Here is a 14,419-nt window from a genome sequence, read left to right on the forward strand (position 1 = left end):
TTCCCCCAGGATTGTGTGTCCTGGACTGCCCAGCCTCTTCTGGACAATACAAATATATTAAATTTCTTATTCCTTTAAGGGAATAATATGCCATATTACCTTAAATAGTTACCCAGACACTTCAACTTAAACACACCTGATTATATAAAACAGTAAAACAAGTTTATTAGCTATGAAGAGGCAGATTTTGAGTATAAGTAATGAGGCATAAAAATCAGAAATGGTTACAAGAAAAAAAAATAAAATGCTTACTAATATCTACTTCAGAAACGATCTTAGTTGCAAAGCAAACTTTCTCACCACATGCTCCAGCAGATTACTGGCCAAACTGTCAGCTCAGGACCCCTCTCCCAGAGACTAATGGCTGTTTCCTTTTGTCTTCTCAGATGTGGAGAATGAGGTGGGCAGGGAGGGGGGTAGGATCTTTTGGCATTTGTTCCTCCTTGTTATAGTTCAGTCTCCTGCTTGAAAAAACATTTCCAGCTGAAACTCAGGAGACAAAGTCTGTGTGGAAGGATATTCCCTGCTGTGGTTCCCCCCCTCCTTGTTTGAACTTGTTTGTTTTCCCTTCCTGCATGATGACTCTGTTTACAGCTTAAATGCTAATCAAGGCAAGCACACATTCCTTCCTTTGTTTAGGAGAGATCTGACCTCTGCCTCAGCATGGCTGTGGTGTTTAGAACGTGTGTTAACCTCATACAGAGGCATCTTATAACTTTACATACAATGTTGCCACATAATTACCAGGATAACACTGATCAGCAAATTATGAGTTTTCAAATTATGGGATGTTAGATGGGGTGGGATCTGAGTTACTACAGAGAATTCTTTCCTGGGTATCTGGCTGGTGAATCTTGCCCATAAGCTCAGGGTTCAGCTGATCACCATATTTGGCACCAGGAAGGAATTTTCCTCCAGGGCAGATTGGAAGAGACCCTGGAGGTTTTTCGCCTGCCTCTGTAGCACGGGGCATGGGTCACTTGGTGGAGGATTCTCTGCTCCTTGAAGTCTTTAAACCACGATTTGAGGACTTCAATAGCTCAGACGTAGGTGAGAGGTTTTTTGCAGGAGTGGTTGGGTGAGATTCTGTGCCCTGCATTGTGCAGGAGGTCAGACTAGATGATCATTATGGTCCCTTCTGACCTTAATATCTATGAATCTAAGAATTGATATCTTACAAAGGTATACTTTGTACAAAGATTACTACAACAGTGTTTAGGGTGTGAATACAGGGGTGTATTCCATCACAGGGCACCTGGGCAATACCAGAGTACAAACAAATAATAATCATATAACAAAATAATATTTTGCATCTGTTCATAATTTTATGTTGCAAGAAAATTCAGAGGAAAAGAACCAAAGCAAAGAGAAACAAACCAGAAACAAACCAGCCACACAGAAAAAAACATCATCTAATAGAGACATCAGTAAAGCTGGTTGGAAATTCTCTTCCCAAAGGTGCAGGCGGCGGGTGGGGTCAAGATTCAAAACATTTGAATGGAACAGGTGTTTTCTTCAAAATCAAAGTTTTTCTATGGGAAAATGTCAGTTTTTCTAATATTTTCTGATTTTCCATTGGAAAAAATCTAAACTAAACATTTAATTTCATTTCAGGTCAACCTGAACTGAAGCAGTTCAGTGTGTCAAAATAAGAACATAAGAATGGCTATACTGGGTCAGACCAAAGGTCCATCTAGCCCAGTATCCTGTCTTCTGACAGTGGCCAATGCCAGATGCACCAGAGGGAATGAACAGAACAGGTAAACATCAAGTGATCCATCCCGTCACCCATTCCCAGCTTCTGGCAAACAGAGGCTAGAGACACTATCCCTGCCCATCCTGGCTAATAGCCATTGATGGACCTATACTGCATAGATTTATCTAGTTCTTTTTGAACCCTGTTATAGTCTTGGCCTCCACAAGATCCTCTGGCAAGGAGTTCCACAGTTTGACTGTGCATTGCATGAAAAATACTTCCTTTTGTTTGCTTTAAACCTGCTGCCTATTAATTTAATGTGGTAGCCCCTAGTTCTTGAATTAAAATGTTACATTTTGGGTGAGTCTGACATTCTGCATCCACTTGAGCAGCTGCAGTACTTCATAGGAGTTGTACTTCAGGTGACTCAGGCCTGTATTCTCTCCTGTGGGCCAGGCCCCTGGTAGACTACATCTTCCATGATGAACCACCATCTCCTTTCAAGCCAAGCTATTACAGTGCATCATGGGAGACCTAGAACTGTGGTGCATCATGGGAGGTATAGTCCAGTCTCCCATAGGGGAGAATGTGGACACAAGGCACTCAAACTACAATTACAGTGGTGCATCATGTCAGTCCTGGTGGACACAGCTTTATGTCAAACTGACCTGAAATGAAACATTTACCGTCTATTCAACTGAAAGTAGAGCTTTAGATTTGAGAACATCAAAATATTTCAATTGAAAATTTCAAAATTAAATTTCTGAATCAATTTTTTTTTGGAATTTTTCATTCTGTGAAAAGTTTTGAGATTTAAACTTTTCTTCTCAACTTGGGTGAAAACAAATGTCAAAATATTGGAATTTCCTGCAAGATAGAAATTCTGATTTTGGTTCAGCTCTAAACAACGGTCTATATATGTTTGAGACTTGCTCCCCCTTCACAGAACTCTGGCTTCTCCTCAGGGTGATGTGGGTGAAATAGCCCAGGACACCATTTCCACAGCTACCATACACTGCAGACAATACATTACAACCTTAATTCTACCCCCCATGGACTCCAGCTTTCCATCCATGCTTTTAACCAAACAAGCTCCTCCTAACACAACCTACTACTACATCAAATATCCACAGCTTATAGTTTTGGGAGTGCTTAGTTTGGTAAACCTGTGTGTTTTGCGGGGGGTAAGTTAAAGTTGCAGGTCTTTTCTATAGGACATTTAATCAGACTGTATACAGTTGGGTTTGACACAGGTCTTTCGATGGATACTCTCATTTCAGAATAAATATGTCCTAATTTAATTTTACTTAAATGATTCAAAACCATACCAGCCCTTACATCCAGATTCTGCCCTTTTGAAGATCCATGGTCTTAGGTTGAAAATCTTTCATATGCATATCACGAAGACAAAAAATATAAATTACTCAGTATGTGGTTTTTTTATTTTTGTACACTGGTGGAGCTAAGCTAGGGTAACCAGCTGTCCTTATTTTATTGGGACAGTACTGATTTTTGGGTCTTTTTCTTATATAGGCCCCACCCCGCATCCTGATTTTTCATATTTGCTGTCTGGTCACTCTAATCTAAGCTTTGGCAGTATTTAAATTTAGGGATTTTAATCTAGCTAGGCCTAATTGGAATAGTCAAACTATACCTTGACCTTCTCCACTTAAGAGATAGTATGTCTAGTCCAGTCAATTCTCTGGAAAACATAGCACTGATGGTGGATACTGCTTCAATGGACTAGTGACTATAGTAGCACAATAAATTATAGTAATTGTTACACTGTGGGGTAGAGCTCACAAATCGTTCCACACAGTCAGACACTTGCCTGCCCAGAGCCCTATTTAAGTCAGTGGGGCACAATGTGAGTGCAGGCATCTACCTGTGTGGATTCATTGTAGACTTTTGTCCTCTATTTGTAAAGGCTATCATCACGATTTTCAAAAAATGGTTGCCTACATTATGTTCCTAAACCCATATTAAGACACCTAAATACGTGGCCTTAAAGAACCGAGTGCCCAATACACATTTACTGTAGTCAAATGATAGTAAGTCAATAGAGGAAATAGTTTACCATACTAAATTTTAATTTTTGAAAATCCTGGCCATCATTTGTTTGAACTTTCTAGTAAATAATACTAAATTTTCTGCAGACTACCATGGTAAATTACTATAATTCATCATTTTACCACAGTAATTGTACACTCCTGTAAATAATACAATAGTTTCCATGCAGACCACCCCTCCAGCACTGTAGTGCACATTATAGTAATAATGATTTATGACTACAGTTGGTTGGGAATTTTTAAACAAAATGATTTATCAGAAAATGTGGATTCAGCAAAAATCGTTCTCAGGTCCAGGGTGGAATTTTGAGTAAAACCTGCCCTAGAATAACCAATAGACTAGTGGTTAGGGTGCTTCTCTAGAATATGGGAGACCCAGCTTCAAGTCCCTGCTGTAAATCAGGCAGGGCATAGACATGAACCTCAATCTCCCACGTTACAGGTGAGTACCCTGAACTCTGGGCTACTGCTAGTCTGGTCTCTTCCTTGATGTCAAAATTTCACACAGCGGGGGAGGGTGGAGAGAAGGGAGAAGGACTCTAAAAATTTAAAACCTTGATTTTGGGAGGAACAAAGTTCTGGTTTTCTGGCCAGCCCTATCTACGACCTTATTTTAGTGCATGTTTTTCTGAGCTTCTTCTTGGTGTCATCAAGGTAAACACCAGACAATTGAGAAAGATTTTGCCCTTCCACTCTGAAAAACCATGCACCAAAAATCCTTTAAGAGTTACTGCAAATCTTTGGAGTTACTAAACATAATCTGACATTTTGCTGTGCTGTTGGAATTAAATCTTTTTGCTTTTATAGAGTGTCAGAATCAGTGTCCAGAAACTTGAACAGACAGACAGAAGTCAGCAGAAGGAATTCTTGTGAGCCACCATTGGCTGAGGAAGAGGATTATTATTGTGCAGTGATGCACATTCATACCTCAAAGAATTATGCCACACCACAAATTATTTTTTTAGCCTGGAATGGAGGCATTCAGCCCCATAAACCACTGTAAGGAGTGAGCCTCCCTCTCAGAGATGACCTCTTGTTTCTAGGATAGTCTCTCCAAAAAAACAACACTGAAGGACAGAATTGATAAAAAAAACTGTACCCCTAACAATTTGGCTCCCTCATACAACAAAAAATCCTATAAGCACTAACAGTAAATTTAATCGACATTTGCTACTCTGATCCATACCCTTGATGGCTAGGGCGACAGTTGAAAGCATAAAGGAGTCCCCAGCTAACAAACTGTCAACACCTCCTTCAAAGGGGGAATTGTACCACCCACGATAGCATACAATCATTCCACAATAAAAATAAATGGAAAAAATAAATGGTACTGGTCTTTCAAAATACTATCCAGCCTCTCATTTTTGAGCAGATGGCTCAAGAAGCTATCAAAGTGTCATCTGGAGTCCTCTCAGTCAGGCCATGGAACAGAGGCAATATTGGTTACACTGACAGAAGACCTCTTCTTCTAGAGGAGCATCCATGCATGTAACCTCATTTTGCTCAATCTCTCTGGGGCACTTATGCTGCTGACTACCAAATACTCCTGTCCCATCTGAGATGACTCCAATCCTTCCTGTTTGACAGACAGTTATGATGGGCAACTACTCCTTCACCTGTGGAGTTGCAAGCTGTAGAAGGAGATCATGCAAGAGCACAGACTCAAATATCAGCAGTATGTGGATGACACCAAGCTCACCATGTTTTTAACATCAAATGCTACCTGCGTTGTTAGAATTTAGATGAAAAATAGGTGGCTAATCTAGGCAATTCATTAACTACCAGGCAAAATAGAAGTTATATTGTTGAAAGAGCTTTGATGCACTCATCCATGACATTACCCTCCTCTGAAGGTGCCTGCTTTCCAATTGTCAATGCTGGTCCATAGCTACAGTTTGTAAAACACTCTTGTCTTCAATCTGTGGCTGGTCAGAACACTGTGCCCACTCTACTCAGGATATAGTTTGGCTATTTGCAATTTGTTATACTTAGTAATGAAGCTGCCAAACCTAAAAACAAAACAATGTACAAAATACTCTAGTTTAGAAAGTAGCATTTCCCTGTGTCAGAAAGACAGCTGGTAAGAGCACATCAACTCAGTGCACCCTCTCTGCTTTGGCTCCTCAGGGAGCTGAAAACGAAATTCTATTTTTTGATCCCTCCACATGACTGACCTAGGTTATCTGTGTAATCACCTATCTCTGTGGGACCATCATCACTCACAACTACATCTCATCAGAATAAAGGATCTGTCAACCGCTAGTGTGCCATGAACACAGGGGTCAAAGCTTTCTTAGAAGCTGGAGCACAACTGTAACTAACTTCCAAAACACATTAGAAAGACTACAAGTTTTATCACCTTCAGATAAAATAGATTCAGATGAAAATATTTTGTTTTCATGTCCTAATTAGACTGTTATAATCAAAACAGACTGAACTATTCACTAACTTGCATGTAACTAATATATGACAACATTTTGTATGAGAAATTTCCATTATGATGTCTTCTCTCACACAATGTTTTGAAAATGTTACACAAGATTAAGATGACAGAATCAAAATGATAATCGTATAAAATACTATGGATCACTGAAAAATCATGCATTGGTTTAGACACCAGTCATTCATAATGTGTCACAAATGTGCATTATATCACTGAAGGCTTGATTTTATATTTGGATCTCTGATTCTGCTTGATTGTAACTCCGGGATTCATATATTACAGTGATGGGCCATAAAAGAATATCAGACAAATATAGAGGATACAATGTATATGTTTTTTTCTTAAAGGCAATTTTAGGGTTTGTGCCTTCTTCCTGCCCTGTTTGGCCATTTAAAATGTTGTTTTAATAACACCTGCAAACCCAGTTTTACTGTTTTTTCCCCCATGCTTTTAAAAGACTATGACCATGATTTTGCAATTGGCCACACACAGGCAGACTCCCCTGCTTGTGCAGAGCCCCATTAACTTCAATCAGACCCCATGCAGGTCTGTATGGAGCCAGTTATAGGACTGGCATCATTTATAAATAGTTGGAAAATTCTGCTGTCATTTTAATTAGGACCACTTTCATTGAAGTGACATTGGGCTGAATTCTGCTCTAAAGTTATGCTAGTGTAAATTCAAAAGTAACTACTGAAACGAAGAGGATTTACTTTAAATCATAGAATATCAGGGTTGGAAGGGACCTCAGGAGGTCATCTAGTCTAACCCCCTGCTAAAAGCAGGACCAATCCCCAACTAAATCATCCCAGCCAGGGCTTTGTCAAGCCTGACCTTATATTTATAAACTGACAGTGATGTAGTCAAAGCAGAATTTGGCCCATTGTGTCCCGTTTTCCAGATTGCAGAGAAAGTTAAACTGTAATTTTCCCCCTTAATCCTAACTGGAACTACTCACATTTAGCAAATTGCAAAACTTTATGTGACTGGAAATGTAATTATATTTTTCTTTCCTCCATATTTTTCCACTTTCTAAAGTACTTACAGCAAATCCAGATATGCTTTTTGATAAAGGGCTGAGGAAATATAAACAACACAGTTAACATTGAACACTTATTGGATGCTTTTTTCTGCCTTTAACTCAAAGAGTATTAAATTATCCGTGTACTTCTGAAGAAATGTATAATACAGAAGTCAAGGGAAGGATTAACTGATGTTAACTTAATGATTACAAGCTGACAAAGAAGATTAAGAACATGACAGTCTTAGGAGCACATCTATTGAATTCTAATAAGGGCTAAGATATTTCATAATAATCTTCATGCACAGAAAAGAAATGAAGGAGAATACATTAACATTCCCAGTTTCTCAGAAGAAACATTCATCCTTTCTTTAAAGAGAAGGCAGACATTCAAAACACAATTATAAGTGAACTCAAAGAAGAAAGCCAAAGATTCATACATTCACCAAAGTGTCCATTGACAAATTAATTTTCAGATTTTACCATTTAATGCTTACTTCTATAAACAACGTTTTGGGGTGTTTTTTTTGGTTTTTTACAGTGTACACATGCACATGTACTTAAATTCTCAGTGAGACAACCTGTTTCAGAATTCTTGCTGCCATAAGCCCATTTCCTAATGTATTTAGGAGAAGAGTGCCCCCTAGTGATAACTGAAAACCACAATAGCAGCTGAGAAGTAACTAAAACATTCTATGTCTTTAAAATATGATTCACCTACTGTGCATGGTCTCCAGCCAGAATTTTTCATTTCTATATCACTTACAATTAAAAACAGATGTTACCTAGTAATATATTTTAAACATTTTAATTAAAGGGCACCTTTAAAATCTTGTTATCAAACTAATGGAGTGCAAAGGCTGTTTTTTAAAAAACTTATAATTATAGCAACTCTGCTTCAAGATCACAAACCCTCTGTGTCTACAGTGATGAGACTGTTTCTAGCAATGCAGTATGATTGACATATTTTAGGATTGCTCTTCATTGAGAATTTAATGTGGGAATGACAGTAAGGAACATACATGCCCTCAGTTCTCAGTGGAGCTCTCATTTTAATCAATGAGAGTTATGCTCACAGATCACGGACCGCAAACAGACCTATGTTTACAAGTTTCTCTAAGAGTTACCAAACCAGAATATGAAAATGACAGAACAAATTAATGAAGGTTTAAACAAAAGAAAACTGAAATTAGTTACACAATATACTCAAGGATTTTATACAAAATTACTGGACTCATTTTACCACTATTTACCAACAGATGATAATTTGTTCAACAGATTAAATTGAAGAGAAATTTATACTTCATTATAATCCACTTTCAGAAAGACAAAAGACCACTCCAATACAGCATGTAAAGTTCCCTGCTTATTGAATGGCAACATCCTGGCACCTGACTATGTGTTGGTGGAGTTTTGACATCCAGGAGTCAGCAGGAAGGGGGCCCCATTTCTTTTCCTTATTCCCAACTTCTTAGCCTCCCTCCCCACTTTCATGTTCCCTCCACAGCAATTCAAGCTCCCTCCTTTTCCTTCTCCAGGTATACCCTATACATTGGGTAGGGGCTTTAGCAGCAGCCTGGAACTCAATAAACCATTCTGATTTTGCTGGGAGAGAGAATCATGTGAGGAACAAATTCATACTTAATTTTTCTATTGTTACCATGGAATAACAAAACTATTGAGAAAATGGACTAAGTTAGATGATACCCACACTTAAATCAGATCATTATGATTCCTATCTTTTTTTGCCTTTGAATCTCCCCACATTTCATTTTTAGCATGATGTTCAAAGCCAATATCTTCTCACGAAGAACTGAAATATGATGTGTAAGCTCAATATCAGCTGATAAATGGGATTCTGAGCTTTCAAGTGGTATACAACATTGGATCTAGTTTTAATATTTCTCAGTATAGCAGACACTGAAACTGCTCAGAACAGAAAAGAAGGAATTTGAAAACAAAATGTTATTATAATTATGCAGTTTAAAGTCTGATGTCTCATGAATATATACAGTAAAGGAAAAAAGTATTACACATCCCTAGAAAGCTGAAATACCTGGTGTATAGCTTTATTTCCTATCCCTGGTTGTTTTAAGAAGTTCCTTGGACAAAGCAAAAGTATACACCATTTACTAACCAAGCTAGGAGTTTAAGAAACAGAAATACCCAGAGCAAGTCTATCTACAAGCCAGTAAGTATCTACTGAGGTTGCTAATATAAAGGACATACTGAGAAAAGTAAAAAGCTAATGGATGTAAAATGGGTATTAGGACTCAGAGCGAATTCTTTGAAATTGGGAGAGGTCTTCAGAATGCCCTTTAGTTTGCTCTCACTGTTGGAGGGAGCAGCTAATGATACAGATAGTAATAGGCTCGTGTAAGTACTGTGTTTTGTTGTATTGTATGCCTTTTGTTTTTCTATTTCTCAACTATTGACTTTTTATCACAAAACCAGGTGGTATAAAATTGATTATTTAAATGTGTAATTGCAGTCTAAGGCAATTTCTTCTCAACCCCCTTGTATATATCAGTCTGTCTCTCAACTAACAAGATTATAAAACATTTGCATTTTCACTGTATTCTCTTAATAGCAGAAAGGATCATTCCTGTTAGTCAGCTTCCCCTGTAACTAGTACACGTTATATTCTTCCTCGTCTTTTCTTTTGTGGGTTTAACAGGATGGTAGGATTCCATTCTCTGTAAGCTCTTTGGGACTTTTTGTTCTGTATTTCTACAGCACCAAACACAATGGGGTCTTGATCCATGACTGGAACTCCTAGTTGCAATAATGCAAACAAACAATAATAATATTGTTGTCCTTGTCCTGCCCTGTTCACAAGTGTTGGAATCTTGCAGAGATCTGCAAGTAAACTTCTGCTGAGTAGAGCTGGTAAAAAACATTGGAATTTCTGAAATTGTGATGAAAATTTGTTTGCACAAAATATTCTACATTCTTCATCCATCTCTGCTACGGATTCAGTGGAACAGGTGTGGCTCATTATACTTCACTCTGACCAGTAGAGGAAGGAAGGGTCTGTGACACACAGCTCCGTAGAAAAGGAACCCTATGAGCAGCCAAGCCTGATTAGAACTCTTAGACTGGGGTTTCATCTAGTATTATTTTGGAATTACCTTTTTGTTAATAAGGTCAGGCTTCAGGAAGAATGTCTGTTGACTCTACAAAGAGTATGTAGTTTATGTTTGGAGCTGGGTAGGAGCTCCACCATCCCACACCTGGTTACTCTTTGTTTTAAGAAAGACAGAACGAAAGCAGATGGCGAAAGAATGATCCAGTGGTTAGGAAGCCATCAAGGGACTTGGGAGACAAGGGTTCAGTTCCATCCTTCAGCATGACATGTAACTTAGGGCTAAATCTTTAAAGGTATCAAAGTGTCGATTGGGATTTTCAAAAGCATCTAAGCACCTAACACGTATTGAAATCAATGAGTTTTAAGCATCAGGATTTTTTTGAAAATCCTGCTAAGTGCCTAGCTACTTTTAAAAATTTGGCCCTTAGTGCATCTCTACTCAGAGACCCAGTGTGCAGTAAGCCAGGTTGTGAATGGATAATACAATAGCCTGCCATGCACTAAGTCAACATGTGGACCTTGCTACCCCATGCTAAAAGTTCCACAGTATCACAGAAGCATAGAAATGTAGGGCTGGAAGGGACCTCAAGAAGTCATCAAGTCTAACCCCCTGTGCTGAGGCAGGATCAAATAAACCTAGACCATCCCTGACAGGTGTTTGTCCAAACTGTTCTTTAAACCACCACAGCACTTCCTGCTGTTCAATCTGGGAATTAGCTCAGTTCATGCAGAGTGCCCTCTGCCAGTGGTGTCCCATCCGTCTCTTGCCCTAGATTGGTGTCTGGACCCGCATTGCTCCCAGCGTCCTCTTCAGGACACTGGCCTCCTGCAGTGCTCACTGCTCTGGTCTCACCCCCTTCTGGGGGTTTGGTGTTATCGGCAGTCCTTCTCTTTGCCCCAGCCACAAGGGCCAAGCACATCCCCAAAGTCTAACCCCTTTTAGCAGGGGTCTGGTGCAGTCCGTGATGGCCACTCCTAATGGCCAGGTAGAAGTGCAAGGGGGAAGGGTGGGGACCCAGGCCTGCCCTCTACTCCGGGTCCTGACCCAGGGACCTTTTGGTAGCAGCCTTCCTTCCTGCCTGCCGTCATTCTCTCCCTTTGTTCATCTCTCTCCCTGGGCCATTTCCCCTTCAGCCGCTTTGCACTGGTTAGGGGCTTTTTCTCAGGGCCTGCAGCCCGGCAGGTATCAGGTGGGAGTTCCCTTCTGCTCCCCCGCCTACCCAGAACTGCGCTGTCCCTGATGCTAGTCTCCTCATGCAGGAGACAGACCTTCACCCTCTGAAGGCCTGAGAGAGACTGCCTGCTCCCTTCCTGGGCAACCTTTATATAGGGCCTAGCCTAGCTCTGATTGGCAGCTGCTTTGGCCTGTTGTAGCCCAATCTGGCATACGGGTGGGCCACTGCCCCACCACACAGTTCTGAATGGGAGTCCATACCCTTCTTTGGAGAGAGGCTTAACTATCCTTATAGTTAGAAAGTTTTCACTAATATCTAACCTAAATCTCCCTTGCTGCACATTAAGCCCATTACTTTGTCCTTCTTCAGTGGACATGGAAAACAAATCATAGTTGTCTTTATAACAGCCCTTAATATATTTGAAGACTGTACATGGGTTCTCCCCTGCCTACTCTTCTTTTCTCAAGACTAAACCTGCCCAGATTTTTTTAACCTGGCCACAAAGGTTTTCTGAACCTTTGATCATTTGAATTGCTCTTCTCTGGACTCTCTTCAATTTGTTCACATTTTCCTCAAAGGGTGGCATCTAGTATTGGACACGGTACTCCAGTTGAGGCCTCACCAGTGCCAAATAGAGTTGGACAATTTACTGCCTGAGTCTTACATATGACGCTCCTGTTAATATAACCCACTATATTTTTTTGGAACTGCTTCACATTGTTGACTTACAGCTGTTTCAAACAGATATATGTCAAAATGCCCTACAGAACTTATGCACAGCAGCCAGGATCACACAGACAATTATTGTGTAGAAGGCTAGGGCACTATAGCTTTCCATCCTGGCTTGCCATACACTGGGTTTCTGTGTAGATGAGCCATCAGTCTCTCTCTGCCTTTGACTTTCAATGACACTCAGGCTCCTGAGTGCCTACATAACTGAAAATTGTTCCTGTAATTTCTTCAGGCATATGACTTATTTTATTATCAGTAACCACTAATATAAAAGGTTTTATGAACAATTTGGCTAAGAAAACAGCATTAAAAAGGATCTGTACATTTCTGGCACACAAACTGGATCTGTATATGGAAGGAAACGTATAACAAAGAAAACATGCCCATTGTATTTCTTATTAAGGCCCCTATCCTGAATACACCTGCACACATACTTAACTTAAAGTCAATGGGGCTACTTACAGTGTATAAAGTTAGGCAGGATCCAGGCCCAATTTATAAACACACTAAGAGGTTAAACTCTGTCTTTAGAAGTCAAAGAAAACCACACACACACACACACGTATAAGAGCAGAATTTGACACACATTATAGGTAGGGCCTTACCAAATTCATGGCCATGCATCACGGATTGTGAAATCTGGTCTCCTCCCATGAAATCTGGTTTTGCGTGCTTTTACCCTATACTATACAGATTTCACAGGGAGACCAGCATTTCTCAAATTGGGGGGTCTTGACCCAAAAGGGAGTTGCAGGGGGCTCATGGTATTGCCACCCTTACTTCTTATTGCCTTCAGAGCTGGGTGGCCAGATAGCGGCAGCTGTTGGCCAGCTGCTGAGCTCTGAAGGCAGCAGCCTGTCAGCAGCAGCACAGAAGTCAGGGTGGCAAAATCATACCAGGCCACCCTTTCTTCTGCACTGCTGCCTTCAGAGCTGGGTGAATGGAGAGTGCTGGTTGCTGACTGAAGGCCCAGCTCTGCAGGTAGCAGCACAGAAGTAAGGGTGGCAATACCATACCCTGCCATCCTTACTGCTGTGTGGCTGCTGGCAGGGCCAGCTCTAGGTTTTTTGCTGCCCCAAGCTCTGAGAAGTGCAACTGCCTAAGTTAATAAAAAAAAAAAAAAAGGATGGCCAGAATGCCCTGTAATTATGCCGTCTCAAGCACGTGCTTGCTTTGCTGGTGCCTAGAGCTAGTCCTGGCTGCTGGCTCTGCCTTCAGTGCTGATTTCAGATTTCAGCAGTGCAGAAGTAAGGGTAGCGGTACAAAGACCCCCTACAATAACTTTGCGACCTCGCCACCCACAACTCCTTTTTGGGTCAGGATCTCTACAATTACAACACTGAAATTTCAGATTTAAATAACTGAAATAATGAAATTTACGATTTTTTAAATCCTATGACCATGAAATTGACCAAAACGGACCATGAATTTGGTAGGGCCCTAATTATAGGGCAATGTCTCATTGCTTGTTCACAAATTCCTCATTGACATTTTGAAGAAGCATACATAGTAAGAAAATCCAGAAAATGACCTGTTTAGGACAAACAACTTATTACAATATGTATTACAGCACATAAGCTCTTGTTGGCTGTAGTGTGGCTGTTGTGTCTGTATAACGTAAAATTTGCTTCTCACATATGCCTTAAAACAACTTTGAAGAGCATGACACAGAGAGAGAGAGATTCTTACTTCCCTGAGGCCCTTTTATGCCAGGTAAAAGAGACAGAGCTGTATAAAAGCTATCTTCCGAGGTAAACCCTGGTGTAAGGGCTCAGATCAGGCCCCAATTCTGATATAATAGGCATCACAGGAACTTGGTGGAACGATGATAATCAGTGGGACATAACACCATGTTACAAAATATATAGGAATGACAGTGTCTGTTGCGCTGGTCATGGAGCAGCACTATATTTGAAAGAAATCAGAGTCAAATATAGTAGAAATCTTAACAGAGTAAAATTGTGCCATAAGTTTGACAATGGATAGAAATTCCATGCTTGAATTTTAAGAGAGTTTGAGTAATAGGGATATACTACTGACCACTTGCCCAGGATGGTGCGTGTGAAATCCTCAGGGAGGTTAAAGAGGCTAGGAAATCAGAAAACCCAATAATAATGTGGGATTTCAACTATCCCCATATTGACCGGGTATGTGTCACTTCAGAATGGGATGCAGTGATAAAATTTGTAGACACC

Source organism: Eretmochelys imbricata, chromosome 4, assembly GCF_965152235.1.
Source record: "Eretmochelys imbricata isolate rEreImb1 chromosome 4, rEreImb1.hap1, whole genome shotgun sequence".
In the NCBI taxonomy this organism is placed as follows: domain Eukaryota; kingdom Metazoa; phylum Chordata; order Testudines; family Cheloniidae; genus Eretmochelys; species Eretmochelys imbricata.